General features: G+C 45.4%; 1 protein-coding gene across 1 annotated transcript in view; it reads right to left on the bottom strand.

Moving 5' to 3' along the window:
* The window catches only part of SMAD9 (SMAD family member 9), a 39,956-nt gene extending 28,350 nt beyond the window's left edge, over window positions 1–11,606 (bottom strand). Inside the window, exon 1 of the mRNA XM_054071235.1 lies at window positions 11,478–11,606. The gene's annotated coding sequence lies outside the window, so the exon portion shown is untranslated. The remainder of the gene's footprint in view (window positions 1–11,477) is intronic.
* Window positions 11,607–12,854: the final 1,248 nt, after the last annotated feature.

The following is a 12,854-nucleotide window of genomic DNA, read 5'->3' on the forward strand; positions in this document are numbered from 1 at the left end:
AGCACTATTGTTGCTAGTGGGAGAGTCGCCAAGGCTATGTGTATAAAAGCAAGAGCCGTGCTTTGCAGACCATGTGATGTAGTCTCAGATAAGTACATTGCACAATTTCCTACCACGCTCCTCCCAGTTTCTTCTAAAATATTTTTTCCCCGAATTCAACTGACATACATAATATAAATGGCATTAAATAAAATACACAGCTTTCAAATAATATTATTGTCAGAACATCCTAGTTTAATATTATTACATTATGTAATACTGCGTACTATTCAGCTGCCTAAGCCATGTGTTGCCAGTCTTAGATACACCATTATGAAATACCTAGGCAGCCGCTCTGCTCCAGGGCTGTAATGACAGAGATGTCAATTTACAATTTAATTTTTCAGGACAGCAGTTGCTTAAGCTGTATATCTTTTGTAACAGGCAATTTGCCTACCCAACTGGAAACTTCCAGCATTCAAATGTTTCAAAACCATGCCTGATGTTTTTTCTCTGCTGATGATCCATTGTGTTTCTCGATGCTCATCACTTGAGAATGGCAAGGGGGTGGGAAGTTTTGATCCATATTCCCACCACACATGTCAAGACCTCTGTCTCCCACAGTGACAGTACAATGTGCGTATGAGTATGTGAGTATGAGTGAGTATGAGTCAGGCATCATTCGAGGTACATCCCTAACATGATTCCCTCCTCTGGGACTACAAGGATGGCTTTGTCTATCTGTCAGGTAAGTGAATAGTCAACACCAACCACGGTCAATCCTCCATGCTGTAAATCTTTATTCCATCACCAAGTTTAGCCTAAGGTCTGAAGCTTGATTTAGGGAAGAGGCAGAAGACATATGCCATGTAAGCACAGACACACCCTTTTGCTTCTGTGGTCTGCAGAAAAAGATGAGACTGGAAATGCTTCAGCCCAGTTCTCTTGCTCTATTCTCCCTAAATACAGCATGCCTGCCTCAGCTAAGGCTACAGTAGTGCTGGGGAACATTTCTGGGCACGGGAATTTGAATACCTATAGCATAAATTGCTACCACAGTATCTGGAATGGCTTTGGTCTGTGTCAGCAGCACTTTCCCAAATAACCCCTGAGCACAGTTCAGGAGTTAGCAGGTACCAAATTTTCCTAATGTAAAATCTGTACAGAACCACCCTGTTTTGGAGGGTGAGATGGCCACTGCATGGAAGCAAGTTTCTCCATCCCAGCTGGCCTCGAGGCCAAGAACAGTACCAAGCATGTTTAATTTATTAGCATCAAAACAGTCTTTTGATAGAATTTACTCGGTCACATAAAAATGTCCAGACTGTTGACGCTCCTATCTGACCTAGTCACTGTCGAGTCCCTAAATATGTACTTGATAAAACTGTACATGTACATGGCATGAACCATTTCACCTAAAAGTAAATGCTTAGAAAAAGATCAACAAAACCAGGCACAGCATACAGCAAATGCTGAGTGAGATGAGTCTCACCTCAAGTCTGAATGATTGCCAGGCTAAGACCCAGCAACATGGACACGGAGTCAAGGGGACTAAGATACTTTCTCCTACTCCTAGGCCAAGTGTTTACCTTCCAGTGTAGAATCCGCCTGTAGGTCCTCATGTCAGGAGAAATGTGTTACTTCAGGAACTCCACTACATTAACTTCCACTGTTCTACTAAAGAGCCTGACACACCAAGAACAGAGAAAACAGATGAAACACCATCATCATAGGTTTGCTGGTTCCTGACCTGAGCCAGGTCCCGCTGAAGTCAATAAGAGGGGTTCCAGAGCTCATGGAAATTAAACATGCGGTCCTCTGTCTCATGAGGCAGCATGCTGGTTTCTCCACTATGGAAAGATTTTGGGAAATGCAGATTTGTCTTGATGTAAAAAGGATCCACTGCACTAGGGAAGACTCACAACCACCCCTCAGCAGAATGTCTGTGCGAGCCAACGTGCTGATGGAGTTCCCCTCTAATTCAGTTCCCATGGGTGTAGCAGGGGAATTGTACCGGTTCTCATTATATTTCACTCTAAGATTTATGCAGATGTCAAAAAGGAAAACTGCATGGACACTAAGGAGAACAAGCTTAAAGCACAACTGTGTAAAAGCAGTGTCCAGCCTCAGTCAGAAGTATACCTGTGCAATGGTGTGTAAGTGCAGGTGTGTGCAGATTTGTGCATGCATCTGGTCTTGGAATAAAGCTCCAAGACTCTGCCTCCCCTCAGAGCGACTGCTTCAGCTAAGTGAGCCGTGAGAGGCACGGCTATCAGTCTTGAAAATGGCTGACATCATCAGTCTCGGTGTCATTGCGAGAGCTAAGTAAGGCCACAGAGGGAGATTTCTCAGAGGGTCGTCTAGACATAAGCTGTGCACTTCTTGGAGATGCACATGGCTGGAAAATGGAGTAGTGAGACAATTATAGCTGGAAGTCTGCTGCTTGGTGACTAAATCACAACAGAATTGGAAGGGAGGAAATTATTTCAGTCAAACAACGTAAAGAGGAATGTTGTGACTAGGCGCTTGGTTAGGTTTTTTTACCTAGCACTGATTCAGTTACTTCTACCTACTATGAAAGAGAGAAGCATGCAAGATTTCTCCGTGTAATCAAACCTTGATTTGGTTTCCAACATGCCCCGCTGGCAGCAGCCAGCGTGCACCAAGGGCTGGCAAAGAATTTCTGAGGTCACATCATCACAGCCTTTCGCTATGAGGATCTTTCACACTTCAGCAGGGGAAAGGGTTTTAAAATAAACACGCAAACCAAAGTATATTTACAAACAATTAAGACTCAAATGAGGAAGGAACCTCACCAACCTTGCCTCGGGTCTGCTCCCATACCTGAGCCTGAAGCAGCAATCCTGGCACCAGAGTTTTGCAGGCACAGAAGATCAGTGCTGGACAGGAGCAGTTTTCACCAGTGCATTCACTCCTGAAGAGCAGCATGGAAGTGCACACCTGTGTTGCACAGCCACCAGTGTTGCTGCTCCAGTAACCACGCTCACAGTTTGGGAACAGTGGCCACATGGTACTCCTGATGTATGTAAATCACTTGAAAAGACACATATTCCACTTGTGGCACCTACAACACTGTTTGGGATCCCCCGAGGCTTCTTGTTGTGATGGTGACTCACCAGACAAGGAGTTGTTATTAACCTATCTGAAACCGCTGTCTTTGCACCCAACAAAATACAGTGAATGAATTATTCATTACAATGTAACCGAGTTCTTCCACAGCCATAGAACCCGACACCCAGGGTTTTAATTAAATGGGACATAAAGATGGTTGTTCTTTTTTTTTTTTTAATTAAGAAACTAAATTTCTTCCTGGCTTGACCCTGGACTGCTGCAATTGAAAACAGCTGCAATGATATGAGGTAAAATACTTGAGACTCAAATTTATCCATGTTTCACACAGCCCTGGCAACATCTCATTGTTTATTCCTATGAACTTATTAAATGAATAACACAAACTTCTGAAACTAATTTTCTCTTTTTTTTCTTCAAGTTTTTTCTGAAGGCCCTTCTATATTGAACATTATGTGAAGCTATCAAAAAGCAAATAGCAAATCTCACAGCGTTTCATGCCTCTCCAGCCATTCATTCACTCTGTGGAGTCTTCACCGAACTCAACTGCCTCTCAGATAAAATAAGAACAAAATTTGATGCCAGTGCCTAAACAGCTGTGACTTCCAAAGGATTACACCATGCTTGCGGAATCAATCAAGTGTTATCTCATCTACTCAGCATCATCCAGCTTCTCTTGATAGGAGTAACACATTCTCATTTGATACAAAGGACAAGTTTGAATATATAAGCTGCAGACTTTAGGACAGGTACACAAATCTCCATAGGTCAAACATCTGTGGATGCACTTAAAAAGCATAAATTCAGTCACAAATGAAAATTAAGTACCCAGCTCACTTTTAGTGTGTCCATGATACCTGACTAGGAAGGGACTTAGCAATTCTTGCACTGAGACTGCTCTGGGTGGGGAAAACAGAGGGGCGTGCACATGGTAGCAGTATGCCAATGTGCAAAAGGCTATTGCAAGCAGGGTAAGGGCAATCTGTCTTCCATGTCCACTTGAAGAAAGAGACAACATATGAACAGTATAGCTACACATTGGGATAGTTACCGCTGCTGAAGGTCTGTAAGTGCAGATCAAACAGCTTTCTTCAAGAATAACTGCACTGGCCTTGGGGAGGAAGAAGGGACTGGAAAACTCCTTGAGATATGCACTTCTGATCCTATGTCTCCTCCTATGACTGCTCTCTCTTCAGGTGCAGCACTAGGCTAACGTGGCTACACTGGCTCTGACCCCTGGCTCGAGGTAAACCCAAAGCAGAAGGCTTGACCTTCACTGATCTTTGCCTTTGAAAATCTCCCACAATATTTGAAGACACCCTGCAAAATTACCACAACCAAAGTCCGTGCAAAAATATGAAACTGGACCAATTTATCACTACAATCTCTCTTTGCCTGCCTTTCCTTCCTCAGTATTAATTTTTAAAGGAAACCAGTGACTGTGATGTTTATATGGAATGAACTGCACTGTGTTCCCTGGCTGGGCCACACTGAAGTTTCTGAGATGTAGTCCCACAGGGACACATCCTCTTCTCTATCCCACGCCCAGCTCCCCACAGGCAGGAGGAAGCCCTGTTCACCTAGTCCCTGCCTTACCCCTTCCTGTGGCTGCCTTGCTCAGGCTCAGACTAGCAGGTGTGAGGAAAAGCCCCTCTCTCAGCTGCCTTCCTCCCGCACAGCCAGAGGCTATGGAGCACATCTGGCATGGGGAGCTCCAAGCATGTATTTGTGGAAGAAAGCAGGAGGCAGTGTAATATGATGTGGAGGTGTATCAACCTGCCCTGGGGAACCAGAATGTCTTCTCATGGCTCTGGTTATCCCCATTTTATAGACAGTCGGCCAGCATTCCTCACATACCCACCATTCCCAGAGAAACTGTAGCAAAGCCCATCGGTGTTTCTAAAAATGGAACAGTTGGAAATACGCAAAAAATAGAGTTCCTGCTTTTAAAATAAACGCTGACTCGTCTCCAATACAAAGCATGCAGCCAAGTGCCTCCAGAACAAACATTTCACAAAGGAAGAAGGGGACTAGAAAAGAATTTCAGCCTCATTGCTTGACTAACATTTATATCCACACTAATCAGATCCTTAATCCTCGTTATCAATCACTGGCATTCTTGGAGCCATTCCCAAATACCCATTTTAGGAAAAGGATTTGCTTAGAGTTAAGACACTAAAAATGTTGTGAATGAGGATACATCTAAAGTACAATGACTTCACCAAGGATGTGACGCTCAAGTCTGATGGGAGCCTATCCTGAAAGTTTAGTGTCTTAAGTTGTTAGAAAGGAATGCCCTTTTGGAGCTCTAGTTGTACATTTACAGTGCACACAGGGGAAATGGATAAAGAAAATGTTCTCCTCATGATGTACAGTAGCACCTCCCATCTACCTATGAGCAGATTGGAGGGAGAGCTGGGTGAGGTTCAGCACAGTGCCAGACACCTTCATTTCCTGGGAGAATACACAGAACTGACAGGAGGCTAGCTCCTGCCGGCACAACTGTGAGGTCTCATCCCGGCAATGGAAACTTCCCATGGTGCCTGGTTCTTCCCATGCAAGGTCTGCATCTCATGTTCTTGAGATCTGCTGCCTGGTTGTGCCAGGTATCTAACGCCACAAAGCCAGAGATAACCTAGGACACTGGGAATTAGCTGGGCAGTCTGTTGCCTCTCAGCACTCCACACTGACAGAGCACGCCCATCCACACTCCTAGCTGTAGCCTGGCACAGAGGCTCTCTGCCTCACACCTAAGATCCCAGAGAGAGACACATCTGGAAAAGCTCTCTGAAGAGTTACTTACTCAACTACGGTGTTAACACAGCAGACATCTTCTGTGGAATACGTAGCTTCACACAGCTTTACAAATGAAATATAGGTCAATAGATCATACAGATCACCAATAAAATACTCAAAAGGAAGAACTTCCAGAAGTGCTTCCTCTCTGACTGACAGCAGACCTGGAAAGGGAGCATCAGTACTGTCCGTCACCTCTTCTTCCTCCCAGGTAGGAAAGCCTGGCCAAGTGCATGTGTTTCACGCACAAAAGGTTTTCCATGTACATCATGTTAGCAGTTTTCCATGGAATCACACTAGCATTTCATTGAGTTCAAATCATACCATATTCAATCTGTTTTTCCTAAAAGGCTTTCATTGCGCATCACTGTGGAAAACTGCTGATGCAATAAGATTGACATACAGGTTCTCCTGCATGAACATTTGTGGTAATCTGTGCTAATTGTGCCCCCAGTGGTTTTGCAACCCTGTAGAGGGGAGAAAGGATGAGCATCCACAGGGCCTGCATCTTGGAGACCTGCAAAACACAAGAGTGTGAGGGGTTGCCTTGGACAAGGGGTCAGAGCCCCCAAGCAAGAGCAACAAGGCATTTTCCGTGAAAAAAAATCTGGGTATGTTTGAGCTCTCTATGGAAGTTATCTCAGAACAACAGGACTAAGAACAAAAGGAGCAAGAACTTGTCTATCTAGCTCCCACCTGTGGGGGAAAGGAGGAGACAGCTGGCCAGTTCCCAGTGACTTCAACTCAAGATGTGGGTGCTCAGCTGCTCTGCAAACCAGAACACTTTCTTATGACATTGAACAGGCTTCATATGCCTACATCTGAGCCTGCAAGTATAAAACAAGGACCAAATTCTCTTTAGCATATAAGATGACATGCCATGCCCACAATCAGCTTCAGAAGACACAGAATACTGAGCAAAAGGTGGAAATACAGCCCCGAGTCTTTAAAAGGAAACATGTCTCTCCTCTGCAGACCCACTCCAAGAGTCCGAGGAATAACCCATCCCCTCAGGGCTGCTTCTCCCTTTCCTCTCTCTTCCTAGCACTCAGCTCTGCTCCACACAGCCCCTCCAACCCAAAAGTCCCAAGCGGCTTATGACCAAGAAGCCTTGTTCCCAGGAGCAGTCCTGTAGGACATGCAGCAGGAGCTGCAGGCTGCTGCCTCCCACTAGAATGGATTTTGGTTTCTCCACTTTAGATGTCCCTGTGGAGGCCTCATGCCATGTATGAAGTAATGCAAGATTTGCCGATGAGAGATAAATTAGCTACCTCATATGTGCTGCAGCGTAAGAAATTGCTGGGCCAAAGTAATTTGACAGAGACCAGTGGGTTTGGATAGGACAAGGCAGCCATCAGCCATAAGGGAGTCTTGAAAAGTTCTGCTTGTGCCTCTGGTCGGTTCTGCACCTGCTGGGCACCATGCGGGATTGCATCCTGCCATGGGTCTCCGGGTAAATGTTTTTTTCCTCAGGTGCCTTACTTTCTGCATCTGTCATACAGGTGCCCTGACAGGGACCACTTCGTTAAAAGCCCTGTGAGCTCTCCTGATGAGGAATGCTGTGCAGGAATGCTCTAAGAAGAAAGATGGATATTTTTGTTATGGAAAGGAACAGCAAGAAAACACACACAAAAAATATTAAGTACTGCTGAAAGGTATTAAACTGTAGTAGGTTTCTTTGCATAATAAAGTATTCTTCATTACATGGAGCTCTGCTATTAGCAGACATTGCTTTCTGGAAAGGTTACCACCACCACGAGCTCCCTGCCTGCTGCTCTTCACAGCACAGCTGTGTGACCAAGCACACCACCAGATCAAATAAACACAGAATAACGGTTAATAAGAAATGGCCAATCTGGCTCCTGTTGTAGCCAAATAATGCGGGTGAAAGGAAGCCTGAAGCAGAACCAACTATAATGATCTAAAGCTCTGTTAATTTTCTTTCCTCCTCATTTATCTCTTCCAGTGGACGCAGAGTTTGAGGACAATAGTTCTGGGGAAGTCTGGATGCGAGGAACATTTTCAAAGCCTGAACAAAGATGAGGCGTACAGAGAGACTCCAGAACAGGAGTCTGCATGGAGATGTTTCAGAAGGAAAAGCAAAAGGTACAGGATTTTGGCAGGGGCCATGCTGACTGGAAGGCAGACTGTAGGTGGGTGAAAAGAGCTTGTTGGGAAACAGGAGGTTGCAGTATCAAACTGGAAGGTTGCCACAGTGTGGACTAATGCTTTGGCAGCTGCAAACAAAAGGCAGGAGAAATATAAGAAGTAACACAAAGAAAAAGTGTCAAGAGACATCTGGGAGTACCAAGAACAGAACTGTGAGGAAACTGAAGAGGCAAAGATGATGCTAAGTTTGGCAGAAGGGAGGATGCTGATGCTACTGACAAGGAAAAAAACTGGGAAGGAAACAAGTTCTGAAGAGAAGGATATGGGAAAGATAAGGCATTTCTCCTCTCAGTCAGAAACCTTGATCCTAATCACAGTTTGATCTTAATGCTGTGTGAAAAAAACTAGAGATCAATTACCAGATTTTTGTTTTCTTTTTTTTTTAGTTTCATATTTTTATGTAAAGGCAGCGATGTGGGAAGCTGGGAAATCGAATCCATTCCATGTCCAACTCCACTGTGCCCTTGCTGTGTCCTTGTCCAGAGGAGCTGAACCTCAAAGCAAACTGCTCAACTTTACATCTGTATAAGATGCTGCAATAATTCTTGCAGAAACCTGCAAGTGGTCCTGTAGAGTTATCGGTCTTAAAATCACAGGTGCCTGCACAAAACTTGGGCAGATAATGTTTCACCTGCTTCGATTTGAACGCATACGTCTGTTAGTCAGGATCTCAGTCTGGGCTCTGATCCCACAGTCTGTTAGATCCACTCATCTGCAAAAGCACAGCACAGTTTTCAGCTGCTATAAAATAAATATACAGGGCCTTCGACTCTTTAATTCACCTCTCCATCTGTAACATTCCCACAATATTATGTATTATTCGAACGTTAAAGACAAAGTATAAGATAGGAAATAATTTGGGATATTTTTGAAAAATTAATTTTACGGTACTGTTTTCAGAGTCTAATGCTTCCTTACAACAAATGTTCTCAAAGACAGTAATAGGATAGCAATGATTCTCTCAAATTGTCATTGTAATTACTATCTTTTGCTGTTAATGTACAATAACACTAATGATTTTTTATACCTGCCTGCAGCAGGAAACAGTCCACCATAAGAACCTTTCCTATATATGCTTTTGCTGTGCTGTTTTCAGTTAAAATATTTATGATGGTTTTCTTTTTTCTTTCTCCCCTATCATCATAATAATTATTTCCAAGGAGTACATTGCACAGCAAACAGAATCTCTGTACACTTCACTATATTCCTTGCAGAATTACCCAGAGCACATGTATTTTTTTTTCTCTTCTGGCTCCTCTTAATCTGTTAAGTTTCTTTAAAACAGGGTGCCTAGTACTGCTGATGCTGGGATTACTGTTAGCTGGTATCAGCACCGGTGATAAACTCTAGCTAGTGTTTTGGTTAGAGGTCACTTGTAATTAGTAGTCATTGTCTTTTAAATTTAACAATGGAAAAATAAAACTTTATCGAGACAGATTAGCCTGGCCATCAAAATTACAGCACTTTAGCATTCAGGAGAGAGGATTACAGGACATGTTATCTCCCAGGCTGATAACAGCAGATAGCTAAGGATTCAAATGAGAGATGCAGAAAGTCTGTAAAAGAATAAAAGGAGAGAAAGGCGGATTTACTGTCCAAATAGTATGTGATACATTACACGGACACTTCTGTATTCCTGTTTTAGTGACTTAGACCTGGTCTTGTACCCACTGAAAACAACATGGGGCACTACTACCAGTTTCCATGAAAGCAGCTTCCAAACCAGCAGGGCTACCCAGTTCCTCTACACACATCCCCACTTTCTGCGGATACTTGGTACGTGTGTGCGTGCCTCTTAGCCTTGGCCAAGAGTGTAAATAAAATATGAATACTCAACTTCTTCACGAAGTTGTACAGTTGTCAGCTTTGTGTGTATCCATTTCAATTGTTGCACATAAATAAAAGCTTCTATCTCCAAACCCCTATCAATTTACAAATCCTGATTATCATAAGAATTTGTGATAAAATACACTTGACTCTTATTCCAGTCATTTTCATGGAATTACTGTTTACCAGCTTATGTGCGAGTTAACAAAGTGAAGAAGTAAACGTTTTTAACTCCATTATAAAGGAGAGAGGAGAATGGAAAGGACTGCCAAATCCAGTAAATAAAATAGGAAGTATCCTTCTTGATACAACTCACTTTAAATATATTTTTAGGAATCTTTATTTTAGCCACTATGTTGAATCAACTGAATATTAAAAGAAAAACAACAAACAAACCACAAACATCCCCAGCCTCTGCTTTAAAATCTAACAGGAAACAAACATGAACCAGCCAGACGCTGGTACTTATCAAATCTGGAAGAAGGGAGTTGTCTGGCTGGATTAAAACGGATGAGGTTTGTTTGAGTGATGACATTTATCCTACTATTGCTCAGGGGAAGAATTTTGCAGTGCTTTCTTCAGCTTATACTCCTGAGGATGAGACGATCACTATGACCGCACAAATACATGCACATATAATGATGGACATTTCCACCCATCGGAGATCCAGAATATTGAAACTTGCATTCTCTGCAGTGTCCCTCCCGAACCGTCACAAATGCAAACGCATTCCTGAGATGTGCACATCATTTTCCACTTCTGCCAAAAGAGAGCTCGGTCACTGAAAAGTTGACCATTTCAGGCTGAAATTATTTTCCCTGATTCATAGAATGTAAGTAATTAACAGTGTGTGTGTGTGTGTGTGTGTGTGTGTACGCGCGCGCACATGTGGGTGTTATTTATTTTTATTCCTCTATTTTTATTTTACACCTCTTTTAAAGTGGCCCTGGCTAGCATCAAATAAATTTGCCCATAAAATTAAAGTAGGAAAACACAAAGTTACCGCACAGCGTGAGAACTGTTATAAATGAAGCCAACTTTGAAATCCCTCCACTTAGAGCCGCCCGGGCACGGAGATAAAATTCCAATAATTCATAATTTGCCATATCGAGGGCTATTGCTTTTGGAAACGTTGGTTACTTGGTAACACCGAACGTTTTAACTCCAGAGCCAAGAAAAAACAGAGAGCCCCCGTTTGTAGCTGGAACACGAACCCAACCCCAGCAGCTCAACTCCGTTTTGCCTGGGAGCGCATCCAGGAGCGGGATTTCTCGAACAGAAAATAACCTCGGAAAGGAAAAGTATTTCCAAGCGCGTCATGCGCGGGGTTTGTTGGTTTGGGGGTTGGTTTTGCGTTGTTTTTTTTCTTTTTTTTTTTGATGCCACTCGAAGAAGGAGAGAGAAACCCGAGCAGCGGGAAGACTTGTCAGCGTTCAGAGCTCCCCGACAGCGCTCTCCCCGCTCCTCCTCTCGCTCCAGCCCTGGCGTCGCAGTGTCTCCCCGAGCCCCGGCGGCACCGGGGAGGATGCGGAGCATCCCCGGCGAGTTTCGGGCCGGCGGGACAGTCCCTGCCCTGCGTTCTCCCTCCCTGCCCTTCCCCGGGACGCGGCTCTTACCTGGGGTGTCGCCGCGCCGGGAGCGGGGCTGCAGCTGCGCGGCGGGGCCAGGGCGCAGCGGCAGCAGCAGCCCCGGCGGCGTCAGCCAGGCGGGAGCCGGCAGCTTGTGTTAGAGCGCCGGGCTGGCCCCCGGCCAGCAGCGCGGCTGGACCGCCCCTGCGCGCACACACACACACACATACACACACACCCCGCCCCGGCACCCACTCCGCCACGCACCGGCGCTGAGAACCCCTTTCCCGAGGATGCGGAGCCCACCCCGGTGCGCAGACGCGGGATCGCATCGCCCCCAGTGCGGCGCCAGTGGGGAGGAGGGCGAGCGGCATCGCCCCCGCGCTGCAGCCCCGAGGGGCCGCGGGGCTCGGCCCCCGCCAGAGACTGGTGGGCAGCCGAGGGCAGTGGTCGGCGGGGGCGCGGGGTGACTGCGGCTCAGACCTACAGCACACGGGGTGATGAGCATCCAAGGGTGTTCGCAGTGGTCCAGTGTGGTGTGGGGTAGATTCCGCTCAGACCTACAACACACGGGATGATGAGCATCCAAGCGTGGTCGCAGTGTGGTGTGGGGTAAATTCCGCTAAGACCTACAGCACATGGGATGATGAGCATCCAAGGGTGGTCGCAGTGGTCAAGTGGGGCACAGAGGAGCTTTGGCTCAGACCTACAGCATGCAGGGTGATGAGCATCCAAGGCTGGTCACAGCAGTCCAGTGCCGTGCAGGGTAACTTTTGGTCAGACCTGCAACATGCAGGGTGATGCTGACCCAGCTTTTGGACATGGGGAACGTAGAGACTGGGAGGGTGACCATCTGGGGCAGACAGACAACAGCAGAGAGGTCGGGAGACCTGCAGGGAGGCTGTTGGCTCTTCCTCTCCGGCTTCTCGGCCTGAACACATCGGTGTTCTCACCGTGTGAGGTGTCCTACAGAAAACCCCTCCATTTGGTATTCACACCTGTGTTTGGAGCCATGGCAGCCAGCTCTTGGGAGGCAGCTTCTTGAATTCATTGTCCTGAAAACCTGCCTGGTGGTTTTGTGAGCTGGGCTCATAGGATCTCTATCTAGCTTTTAACGGCAATGCCAAAAAAAGAAAAAAAAAGTGTTTTGTAAATAGGATTAGTAGTACCTGCACACAAGTTTTGAATGATCCCATCGATTCACGGTTCTGATCAGAGAAAGGCAGACTGCAGCCTTTATTGGTGAACAGATGTCTTTTCTGCACTAGATATTACCTGTTAAACCATGGGATTACCTATGAGTAACCATTTCTAACTACGTAGCGCATTGTATTAGCTGTGACAAGGAGAGGCTGAAAAAGAAGTATCAGGGAATTCAAGTGGCTTCAAGGGCAGTAGAAATAAAAGGTGCTCATGAAACGGGGG

This window comes from Cuculus canorus, chromosome 1 (assembly GCF_017976375.1).
Source record: "Cuculus canorus isolate bCucCan1 chromosome 1, bCucCan1.pri, whole genome shotgun sequence".
In the NCBI taxonomy this organism is placed as follows: Eukaryota; Metazoa; Chordata; class Aves; order Cuculiformes; family Cuculidae; genus Cuculus; species Cuculus canorus.